The sequence below is a fragment of the Adiantum capillus-veneris genome, chromosome 20, assembly GCF_014529385.1.
Source record: "Adiantum capillus-veneris isolate H3 chromosome 20, ASM1452938v2, whole genome shotgun sequence".
In the NCBI taxonomy this organism is placed as follows: domain Eukaryota; kingdom Viridiplantae; phylum Streptophyta; class Polypodiopsida; order Polypodiales; family Pteridaceae; genus Adiantum; species Adiantum capillus-veneris.
The window spans coordinates 65703178-65715296 of record NC_140950.1 but is presented as its reverse complement, the minus strand read 5'-3'; the positions used below and the strand labels follow the sequence as shown (position 1 = coordinate 65715296).

The following is a 12119-nucleotide window of genomic DNA, read 5'->3' as shown; positions in this document are numbered from 1 at the left end:
CGGCTACTTGATTATGCTTGCTAGCAATGTGAGCAATATGAAAATGAAATTGCGAAAGGAAATTTGCCCACCTCATTTGTTTGTCGGAGAGCTTGGTCTGCGTCATGAAGTACTTAAGACTTTGGTGATCCGTTCGCAGAATGAAAGGAGTCCCCAATAAATAGTGCTTCCATGAGTCTAAGGCATGTAGAATTGCAAGGAGTTCCTTTTCGTATATGCCTAGAGCTTGCTCAACAGGGTCGAGCCTTCGACTCTCATAGCCTATGGCGTGCCCTTCTTGGAGCAAAACAGCTCCAAGGCAATCACCACAAGCATCGCATTGGACCTCAAATGGTTTTGAGAGATCCGGTAGTGTAAGCACAGGTTGAGAGATAAGCTTTTCTTTAAGCTTTTCGAAAGCATTGTTCTCCTTATCAGACCATGTATACCTAACGCTTTTCTTTGTTAGGTCATGTAATGGTCCCGCAATTTGTGAGAACTTTTCTATGAAGCGTCTATAGTATGCACACATACCTATGAAGATTCTTAGTTCATGAAGATTCCTTGGTTTAGGCCATCCTTTTATTACCTCTAACTTGGATGGATCCATTTGGATGCCATCTTGAGAGATAATGTGACCTAAATACTGAATCTCTTGCAAGAAAAATTCACTTTTCTTTCGATTAACATAAAGTTTATTCTCTCTTAAAACTTGAAATATTACCTGGAGGTGTTGCTTGTGTTCCTCCAATGAATTAGAGTAGATGATAATATCATCAAAGAACACTCTAGTGAAGGTTCGATGAGGTCTGAACAGCTTCTCCATCAAGCGGTTGAATGTGGCTGGTGCATTGGTCAAGCCAAAAGGCATGACAATGTATTCGTAAAGACCAAATGTAGTACGAAATGCGGTCTTTACAATGTCTTGATCAACTATCCTTATTTGATGATAGCCACTTTTTAGGTCAACCCTACTGAAGTAGGTCGATCCTTGTAGCTTATCAAATAGGTCTTCTACCCATGGAACGGGAAACCTATTCTTGATAGTGATCCTATTTAGTGCTCTATAGTCGACACACATACGATATGTGTTGTCTTTCTTTTGCACTAATAGCACAGGTGAGCAAAATGGAGATGAGCTTGGCCTAACCATACCCTTCTCAACTAACTCATGCACTTGCCGCATAATCTCCTCTTGTTGAGCTTGAGAAACTCTATAAGGAGGTTTATTAGGTGGCGAACTTCCTGGAAGAAGTTCAATTGCATGGTCATCATTACCTCGTTTAGGAGGTAGCTCACAAGGGATGTCGTCAATAAAAACATCTTGAAACCCCTTGAGAAAATTGGATAACTCTAATTCCTTTTGGTTGCTTTTATTTTCTTTTGCTAAAGCATTAGGTTCATTTTGAGAGTCTTTAACAAAAATCATGTACACGGAAATAGAGCTCTTTATTGACTTGTTGAAAGCTGGTGTATGTACAATGGGGATGGTGTTACCCATTTCCTTAGCATCTATATACATGTCTTTTTCCCTGAACTTAAAGGAGATTCTCCTTTCAGGAAATTTAACATCGGCAGCCAGGCGGTCAAACCATGGTGCCCCTAGGATTACATCCTCATGCTTGACAGGAGAGATAAAGAAGTCCTCTTTGTCCACATAGCCTTGGACATGAAGCCTCAATTTCCCGATTAAGGGAGTGACTGAAGCTTCTTGCCCCTTGAAGGCACTGTCTACGGGTAGGACATCTCCCATCTCATAGGATTGTATTCCTAGCTTGGTGGCCAACTCTATAGATATGAAATTGTGAGTAGAACCAGGGTCAAAGAGAATAAAATCATCATGTTCTCTTACCTTTCCCCAAGCATGGCATAGAGGAGATCCTTTGTGGTGAGTTTGGTGAGTCTCCTCCTCTTGGATTTCAACCAAGGAAGCTCTAGGAGGATCTTGGCGGTTGTTCTTTTGGGGACAAGCGCGGTACGCATGCCCTTGTTTGCCGCACTTGAAACACCGGTTATCCTTACGATAACGCTCAAGCTCTTCAGGAGAGAGTTTATTCTTACCTTTGTAAACTCCCTTCTCTTTAGCTTTGTTGGAGTTGCCCCTAGGAGACTTTTGGACATTGTCCTTCCCCTTAGGCTCATTGGAACCCTTGTTTTCCGGGGGCTTATTATTTCTTTTTGCCCCTGTTTGGAAATTGATTCGAGAGGCGACCATAGTGTGGTGTATTACCGCCGATATGGTACGTGGTCTTTGGGAGTTGACATACTCCGCCATTTCTTCGGTTAAGCCCGCACAAAATTGTTGCTTTTGCTCTCCAAAATCCAACTTTTTGAAGACAGTGGCTTTGAGTTGTAGGTCCCAAAACTTGTCTACATATTTGTGGATAGATTCATTGGGAGAGAGCTTTAAGCTTCGCCATTCGGTGAGTACTTTGTCTTTGGCATCGGTGGCCAAAAACTGCTTCATAATGGAAGCTCTTAAAGCTTTCCATGTTCGTGGAGCTTCACCGTTGGCTCGTAGGCTAGACCACCATTGTCTGGCGGACTTTTGAAAGTGCATAGCTACATGGCGTAGCTTAGAGGACTCTGTGAAGCCCTCATCTCCAAACGCCGCATAGAATTGTTGGATAAAGGCCAAGACTTTGTCCGTAGCACCAAAGGTACCATCATAGGTAAGGAAAGAGATGCTCTTCCCTCCCTCTTTGAATTTCTTCAACTTGGACGACCTCTTCCATGCGGCATAGGATTTCCTATGGCCTCTTCTTTTTGATGGTTCAAAGGTTGCACCATCACTTTCTTCAGAAGGTGAAGAATTTGAAGAAGGTGGAGAAGAGGGTGACCTCTTTCTCGCCTTTTTCTTGTCTTGATCTTTGTCTTCTTCACCATAGCTTTCATAAGAGGAAGAGGATGAAGAAGATGGAGAAGAGGGTGTCCTCTTTCTCGCATTTTTCTCCTCTTGCTTTTTATCATCCCTCTTTGAATTATGGCGTGGAGAAGAGTGTGATGGTCTTCTCCGCTTTGGTGGTGATGGAGAGCGTTTAGCCCGCCGTCTTCGTGGAGCCATCTCCGCCGAGGTGGCGGGAGACTCGCTTCTTTCTCGTTCCTTCGGTGGAGGCTCTTGAGTTCTCCTTTGGGAAGGAGATGCATCATCAAGACGTAAATTCTTGAGCTCTTCATATGGATTCTCTTCTTCTTCCCGAATCGGAGAGAGACCTCTTTTGGTAGTCTCACAAGGAGGCTTCCTAGGTGTTCTCTCGTCATGGTGATGAGCTTGGAGAATCCCGTGAGCACGGAGCTGCCGTTGCACTTCACTTTGGAGAGATGGATTGCCCATGGCTTGTTGAAGCCTAGAAACAAGATAGTTAACAAGCATTGAAGCATCATTAGTAGCTTGCTCATGAGCAAAATCAAAGTTATCAACATTAATTTCACTCTCTTTACTATTGTTAGCCATTCTAACAACTTTTAGGTGTAAACTTTTTAGGTGTACTTTGGCACTTCAAGCCCTAGTTGCTACTCCTCTTTACCCCTTTAGAAAAAGCACTCAAGCTACTGTACCCGCGGCTCGAATACCATTAATTGCAAGGAATAGAAGAGAGGGTCTTTCGACACCAAAACAGCACCGGCTCCTGTCAAGCTTCTAATAGCTCAATAGTGGTTAAGCCGTAGGCAAGCCCCGTAGGACTCCACTAGTAAGACCATAGCTCTCGACGGTGATGCCCCGTTAACTGCACGAAGGCAGGCGCACTGCAAGGCTGAAAAATCCCTATTCTACTTACTCACAGGCAATTAATAATACCAACCATTTGTAGCTAGCTTGAGGACCTCCCTTCTTGAGCAAGAAAAGAGAAACCTTGAGCTCTAATACCAATGTAACATTTAATGGCCTAATAACTTATGTGTAGCAGAAATTAGCATGAACATAGTGGGCATTTCATTAGAATAGATTCCTAATGAGAATTACAAGAGTGCTTGGGTGGAGAGAGCAACAAAAAGCATAACACCTAGTTAGATAGCATCGACAATACTTTCAAAAGAGAGAGAAATTAAGCTATTGACAACAGTTGAGGACCGGATTTTCATGGAGCCGGTCCCCCCTCCAAAAGGCTTTGTATTATGGTTTCTCCCATCAAGAGAGACATTGTACAATACAATTCTTTGTGTTCCTTCAAGACTAGCTAGTGCAATGAAGATGGAAACGTCATGCACTAAGCAAAACACTTAACAAACACAACTTGAATTATCCCCGTTCTCAGACTCCAAGCTTGTGAGATAGAAGCCTACATCAACACTCTCTTGGCATGTGGATGCAAATCCAACCAAGATCCAAGCTTCAATGCATGCTCATCTCCTCTACCAAGCTAATTACTAAGCTAATCTATGCTACATATGAGTGATTATGTGAGGAGATGTACATCTTTCTCGTAAGATACTCCTTCTTCCTCTCAATCTACTCTCATACCCTGCTAGCTCTCACCATCTTCGAAGGTGTGTGAGGTTGCTCTATCTGATGTTTTTGCAAGTGGTCAGTTTGAGCCCAAAATTGGTGTGTGCACTCCTTAGGCAATGATAATGCCTTGCAAAAATCAGCCCCCTCTCTCTCTCTTGGGCGAGCCCTCTTGCTAATTGCTCTTGCTGAAGCCTCATTGGCCCTCCCCAAGTCAAGCCAATTACAATTAAGCAGCATAAGTGATAGACTTCTGACATGTGTCCCCCTTTCCCCTTTTGTGAGAGCTTTAGGTAATTAAATAATTAAACTAAACTCTCATTGGACCCCTTTGCCTCCTGGCCAATAGGAATCAGGCAAGCCATGGGGCTCCTGAATGCTCATTGGACCCCTTGGGAGACTGCCCAATAGTCTTCTAGGAGACTTAATTCTCATTGGTTTCTTTTATTAAATGTTTTTAAATTAATTAAACTAGATTTACTCTAGCTTAATTCTCATTGGTCCACTTCAAGGGTCATCCAATAGAAATTGGGCACACCTTGTGGGCATCTGGCCTAGGGAGTTGACATGTGTCCCTCATTCCCTTTGTGTAAAGGGAGCCTGTGTGTGTGTGTGTGTGTGGCTTTCTCTCTCATCCCCTACCTTTAGGGCTCGCCCCCTCCCATGTAGGGATGTGCAAAGACTTTTAGGGCACACACAAAGCATCCAATTTTCCCTAGGGTTGACCTTTGGACACAACCTTTGAATTTTGGAACCTTAGCATTTTGGAAGTCTTAATGGGCTGAACCTTAGGGTCTTTTTAGCCCATTGTTGCACATGGCTCTTTTGCAGATGCCCCCCCCTTTGGATACCTATTTTCCCTCCTTTGGATCCCTACTGTGGCCGGTCTGCTAGCTTAACCAATATTCTAGCTTTTTCTCCCCTGGCCTTCCCCACATTAAATGATCAGTTTAATATGAGAAAATCATTTAGGAGAATTAGATATTGATTATTATGACAATAGACATCCATGTGTGACACAAGCCTTAGTTTGTGTGTGTGTGTGTGTGTGTGTTCAAAACTCATTATAAAGATCTTCAAGGTCTCTTGAGATTGTTCCTACAAACTTAAAAGTTCTTTCTCTTTGTTTTAGCAAGAGAAAAATAACATAGAGACGTGGATCCCATTTTTCACCAGGAAATTGATCGAAAAAGGGATGCTCAATGTCACAAATTGCTAACATGCCAAGCCATTGAAGACAAAAAAGGTTAGGGCTCCCCGAGCATAACCCTAGCCAATCTGCAGATCCCAATCGAGGGGCCTAAAACCCTTAGAGAAGTCGCAGAAGAAGAAAAAGAAGTTCCCACCAACTTCCAGATCCTAGTCGAGTGTCCCATTTATTAAAGAAAGAGTTATGACTAAAATCCTAACCCCAACAACTTATGGTACCCGTTTGATGGGACCTAAAGTAAAGGGCACACATACACTCACAAAATCAACCTTGCATCAAAATTGATGACATGGTAGCTATAGACTCGTATGATAAGACCTTTGCAAATGGCATGTATTCTCACACAAACAAGAATCATTCTCAAACTATACCATCACCGCATATTTGATATGCATGCAATACCTTTTAAGTGGTTTACACTATTTGAGAGACTTTGGGAAGCTCATGGTAAGGCCACCACAAATGATATTTATAGAGATTCTACACAAAGAACATACAAATTCTCCCATTTGCACCATTGAGAGTACACATACAAATACTAATGTTATCATTGAACCACATGTGCATGAGATGACCATAGCACCTTACATGGCATTCATGCACATCAAAAGTGTGAAGCACAATTGCAAACACCATGTCGAAGTGAACCTAAGCCTCTAGCAGAGGCTAATATAATCTCTCTCTCTCTCTCTCTCTCTCTCTCTCTCTCTCTCTCTCTCTCTCAACAAGGAAGGAGGTGAGATACCAAGCTACAGAACTAGGCCAAGAAATGATCAAGTATCAAATGAATGAGCCAGAATACTAAAAGTGTTAGCTGGTCACTGCTAGAGAGGAGAACAAGAAGCTCAAGGATACTACAAAGGGATGTGCACCTACATAGGGAGTGCTTAGCCTTGGTCTCAGAACGTAAGGAGACGAACATAAAATTGAAGGAAAATCAAGAAGAAGCAAAAAGGTTTAAGGAGCACATGATGAGGAATAAATGAAGGACTACATCAAAACATTAGAAAAACATTTCGAACATGTCCCACAAATCCTCAGATACAACAGAACCCTCATGAGCTGCGCCACTATTGATGATGTGGCTATGGAGCAAGAAGAGAAGTGGTTGTCAAAACTAAGGGATGAAGCACTAACTAAGCTTTCAGAGGACCATGATAGCTTGAAACTCATGCTAGGCACACAAAGGAAAACATGAGGCTTCAAGAACAAAATAGGGATCTGATAAACAAATTGTAGGACACATATGGGAAAGCAGAATTGGTGCTTGCATTCAACAAACAGAGTACACCCACTGAGATAGGAAAAGAAGCCCCCAGGGGAGCTAATTGTGGAAAACAAAAGGCTACATGATGAATTGAAAAGTTCTTTAAAGTAGGTCACATATGCCAGTTCTTTAAGAATTGCATCCCATGTGCTTTACAATGAACTCATCAAACTCAATAAGCTGTTGCCCCAATTCTTCAAGGAGGCTCATCAATTGGTGAATAAAACTTGGGAGGAGCCATTACCACAGGGAACTCATGTGCAGGGAAGTTACATGCCATAGCTCTTGATGGAACCATATGCTGAGAAGTTACATTGGCGGTCGAAGGTGGCTGTAATTTCTTGCACGAGCAAGACCCACTGAAGATGGGTCTCATTACCTCATAGCATTAAAGTCACATTAGTCCCTCTCGTCCCTCTCTCAGCTCGCAACTCGTGTAAAGGAGTAAGGGTGGTTTCACAAGCGGGCGAATGCTTGCCCATGAGGCAAAAAAACATTGGACGCCCGTTCGCGAACCCTTTCACATCAAGGGTGGCTCCACAAATGGGCACCATCCATCCTGGCGCTTCATGCCAATGGAGGGCCCAAAAAGTACCCTACCCGGTTGTGATGGACATTCGAGCATTCACAAACAATGGACATAACTGCTTTTTCGTGGACTCACTACGTAAGAAGCTATTGGCTCAGCTCGTATGACCTTGGGTGCGCGATCATGTGGTGTTGAGATCAAATCTCTCGCCCGGAACTTTTGTTGAAAAGCTGGCAGGGGCCACCTCTCTATTTGACACCCTCATTTTTTAGAGGGGATCTACGGTCCCAAATCATTGTTGATCGTGGGCCGTCGATTCAATGAGAGGAAAAAATAAATTGGGTAGGATTCGACCTCACAACCTCCCCGTCCCAAGACCAATGAGTTACCACTACGCTATTACACGCGTTTTGATAAGCATGTAGAACGATAGCATCATATTGCGTAGATTTGGCCTGCCGCGATCTTAGTTCACATCGAGTTTACACCACAAACCTATAGTTCATAGACTTTGCAAAGTTCACATTTAGTTTACATGCAAGTTCACAACTAGTTCACATTTGTCCGAGTTTACATCAAGTTCACATCTGGGATCAACGGTTGTGATCTTCGCCGACAAGTGACGCCGATTTTGAACCGTAGATCCCCTCTAAAAATTGAGGGTGTCAATTAGAGACGAGGGGGAGGGGGAGGGGGAGGGGGAGGGGGAGGGCTCCCGCCGTTTCATCTTGTGTGTGGATCAAAATGAGGCGCCCATATATTAGGTGGCATCCTCTTTGTGGTCATTCGCTTTGTCCATAGAGAATGGGCGGACGTTTGTGAAGCCGTCCTAAGAGGGCTCTGTGATTGCTTTGCCTTCCTCCCTAAGAGGGCTCTGTGATTGCTTTGTGAAGCCGCCCTAAGAGGGCTCCAGTCGGGTAAGCGCTTAAGCTAGCATCAATGGATAACAAAAGACGCTTGCAGGAATGGCAGCAGCAAAGAGCAGCGAGAGAGGCGGAAATTTATGGCTACATGATCGACTCAAACTTGTTGGAAGTTTCTGTTGTCGAGAGTCTGGTTCAGTCTGGGAAGACACTCTCAGTTGGTTTCAGAGTTTTATATGGAAGCGCAACATGCTACAGAATTTTTGAAGGGTCGTTTTGCGAAAAAACCTCGCCTTGATAATGAGGAACCGCATTATGTCAACCAAAGGGCTCTCGCCAACAAGTACTTCAAGGTTCCGTTTCAAGGAACGGCACATCAGGAACTGCACAACCAGCTTGTTAAACATCGATCCACAATGGCAAGTGATGTTCACTACAGTCCCTATTGTGCCCTTGTACAATCATCAGGTATGGAAAAATCAAGAGCATTGATGGAATTGAGTGAGCTGGATGTGTATGTTTGCTATTGCAGCCTGGTGAGTCACACGGCAACAGCCTTCCCCCCGAGGACAGGTGGTCTTGCTGATAAGCTTGCTAGCACATTCACAGAACATGGTATGGTGTTTTACTTGAAGGCGTGGCTCAGCATACTGGCTGATTGCATTAGTACCACATCTCCAGAGGCTTGGAAGCAATATCAGCTTCCTGATGAGCATGGTTTTCCCAAAGGTGACTTTGCTGAGAAGATACTGAAGGAGTGGATGAAGTCTGACCTTGATGACACGTACAAAGGGAAAGATATAGACAAGCGGAGCACGGCCTCTTGCAGTGAAGTAATCAAGTCTATTGAAAAAGCCTTGCAGAAGAAGTGCGCTCACTTGACGAGAAGACTGAGTGTAAGCACACCCCTTGCAGTGTCATCTTTGCCTTTGATGAAGCAAGAGGGCTGCAAATAAAAGAACCAAATTCACAATTGATGACCCTCTCCCCATTCTATCAAATCAGGAGGGCCCTCAGGATGCTTTTTGACCGTCCGACCTTCATTGCAGTTATGCTAGACACCTCTGCTAAAGTTACCAATCTGTTACCCAGCAAGCGCAACGAGGACAGTGCCAGGGCCAAAGCGATGGGTTTCCAACTGGCACCTCCAATCTACTTCCTCCCAAATATGTCTCTTCACAAGGAAACTGCAAGTCATGGAGTTCCTGACTGCTTCCAACCCCAGCATTGGTTGAAGCAAGGTAGGCCAATGTGGTCTGCAAGGCTGGAAATGGGGGATACGCCTTCCTCTGTTCGGCTTTCTGCTTTGCAAAAGTTGGTTCGAACCGTCGCTGGGCCATTTGACGACAAGAATCTGGCTGTGAATGTGCGCAGTGGGGCCATGACTGAAAGCCAAGCCATGGCACTTTTGTCTGCTTCAGCAGGGTCTCAATATGTGCTCGATCTGAGCTTGCAGAAACCATGTCAGCTTCACACATGAACTTGATTCTGCGCATATCTAAGGATAGGTCCAGGATTTATATTGGTTTGCCAGCTGAGCCAATTCTTGCGGAAGCTGCAGCCTCTGTTTTGCAGAATGATGTGGTCCAGGAAGGGGCACTAAAGCACTTGCTTGCTGCATGCATGGAAGGCTATGTGACTCCTGGACCACGAGGGGAGTTTGTTGCAAAGTTCATTCTAGTGGCTGCCATGTGGGACAACAAAAGTGAATGGCTGCTGCGGCAGATTCCTGTGGAAAAGTATTTGCAAAAGCTACTTGTGGATGGAGAGGCTGATCAGGTCATCTTTAACCGCCTCTTTAACCGCTCTAAGGCTAAATGTCCAGAGGGGGGGAGCGTTTTCTTCAATTCATTCGTGCTAGTGCGTAAACCTCCAACCCCTGATACATTGCGAAGGGCTTTCGTATCAAGTTATGCTCTCATGTACAGGGCAGAGAACAACTTGCCAGGTATAGACATGATCATTCCAGTGTGGACTTCAAAAGGCATGACCTGCATAGTTGTCTCAGTAAATAACTTGAAACAGCCTGGCTGGCTAGAAAATGTTTCTATTGCTAAAGTAAGGTCGGAGTTTACAAATGTAAGGGTAGAACCAGGCCTTTTCGTCATCACTATTGTTATGTCCTTGCGTGAGCCAGTCCAAGATTGGGATGGGTTTGCATGGCTTCTTTGGACATCAAATGAAGGGGATGTAGCGACAGATATGGACCCTTACATCAACCTTACTTGTTACGGTATTGACCGCAACTACAATTATCTGACTGAGAACGTGAAGCTGCTCTTGAAGGAAGTGCTTATTACCGTGCCTGATGAACTTGCTGGTGCAACTGACATCGAGAAAGAATGGATTGTTTCCAGAACAATATTTATAATCAGATTCTAGTGGATGATTTCATGCTCTGTTAGGTAGTTTCGTACTAGGTATTCTGTCTGCGTAGTGAGTAGGGTTTGGTTTTTCAGGTGGAAGTCAAGAAACTTTTAGTTTGTGACTCTCAGTTATGAGCAGTTAGCAGTGAGAGTCTTGCCTTGTCAAGTCGAGTTTTGTCGGGCAAGTGTTTTGCACAGTTGAAATGCCTGAAACATGGATGGATGGTGTATATGTTTTTGTAGTTTAATCAGGGTTTTATCTATGTTGATCTGCGGTGGCGTTGGTGTGACCATGAGAGAGAGAGAGAGAGTATATTGGGAAAGTGAAAAATTAAGGATTTTTAAGATCATTGCATTGTGTTAGTGGTCCATTGCTCTTTCTTTCAAGTGTAATCTTAAGTGTTTTGTAAGAAGGTTGATTTTATTGTGGTAAATCACTTAATCTATCGTTTAAGTACTGTTTTGTAGGACATAAAGCTAAGCTGTTAAGATCTTCTTGCACTTGTTTGTTTGACCTAAAATACGGTGGATCACATTTTTTGCCCCTCAGGTGGTGATCTTTAGGTTTCAGATATCTTCTATTAGCTCTTGTCTAGTCCCTCTATATAAGTTTCGTGGCCATCCGAGCTCGTTTAGATTTTAAATCGTTCAAGTGAGTAGTTGATAGGAAGGACTAGTTGCACGTTTTGTGTTGCTAAATGGACTATTTTCTTATTTTTTTGGCATGACATACTCATACTGGCATAAATAAATAGCACCCCATCTGCTAACCTTATGTATCCACAACTCTTTGCCCCCTAACCTAACCTTGTACATTCAAAGCTAGCTTCGTCCTCCAATCTCACCTTTTTGTGGTATGCTCACCTGCCGAGCTTGTATGCCATAACACCAAAACTTTGTAGTCGATGCATCACCATCATGCATGCTAATAATCACGCCTTCCCTAGGTTCTAATGAAGCTCTTCTTTTTGGTTGCATAGGTACGGCTTTAGTCACTCCCCACTCCCTTTTTGTCTCAGCCCCACTGAATTACTCTTGCAGAGGATATTGTCAATGCCCCTTAACTTTCACATACATGTAGCTGGTCCAAAGTTACTTTTTGATGGAGTGTAATTTTGGCAGCCGTTTACATGGTTGAGAGCCTTTAAAGGAATGAGCTTGTTGCTTTGTGAATTGGCATTCACCATCAAGCTCCTTGATTGTCGAAAAAACAAACCTAGGGGACCATTGTTCCTAAATACAACCATGAAGGATCCACGACTCTAAGCAAGTGTAACAAGGTTACTGCTTACTACTGTCAAACCCATTGATGTACATCCTTCAACTTCTAGCCAACAATTATGCTCTCTTTAATCCACTTTTTTATGCTCTTCTTATCCTTTACCCTCCTCAGCTCTTTCCCTTTCTCCTTACTACCTACTAGTAACATCATCCGTAACTATGCCATCTTTTATAAGG

The 12119-nt window shown here is 43.6% G+C and overlaps 1 pseudogene; it reads left to right on the top strand.

The window, feature by feature from the left end:
- Positions 1 to 8435: 8435 nt before the first annotated feature.
- LOC147432637 (uncharacterized) lies at positions 8436 to 10156 on the top strand (annotated as a pseudogene).
- Positions 10157 to 12119: the final 1963 nt, after the last annotated feature.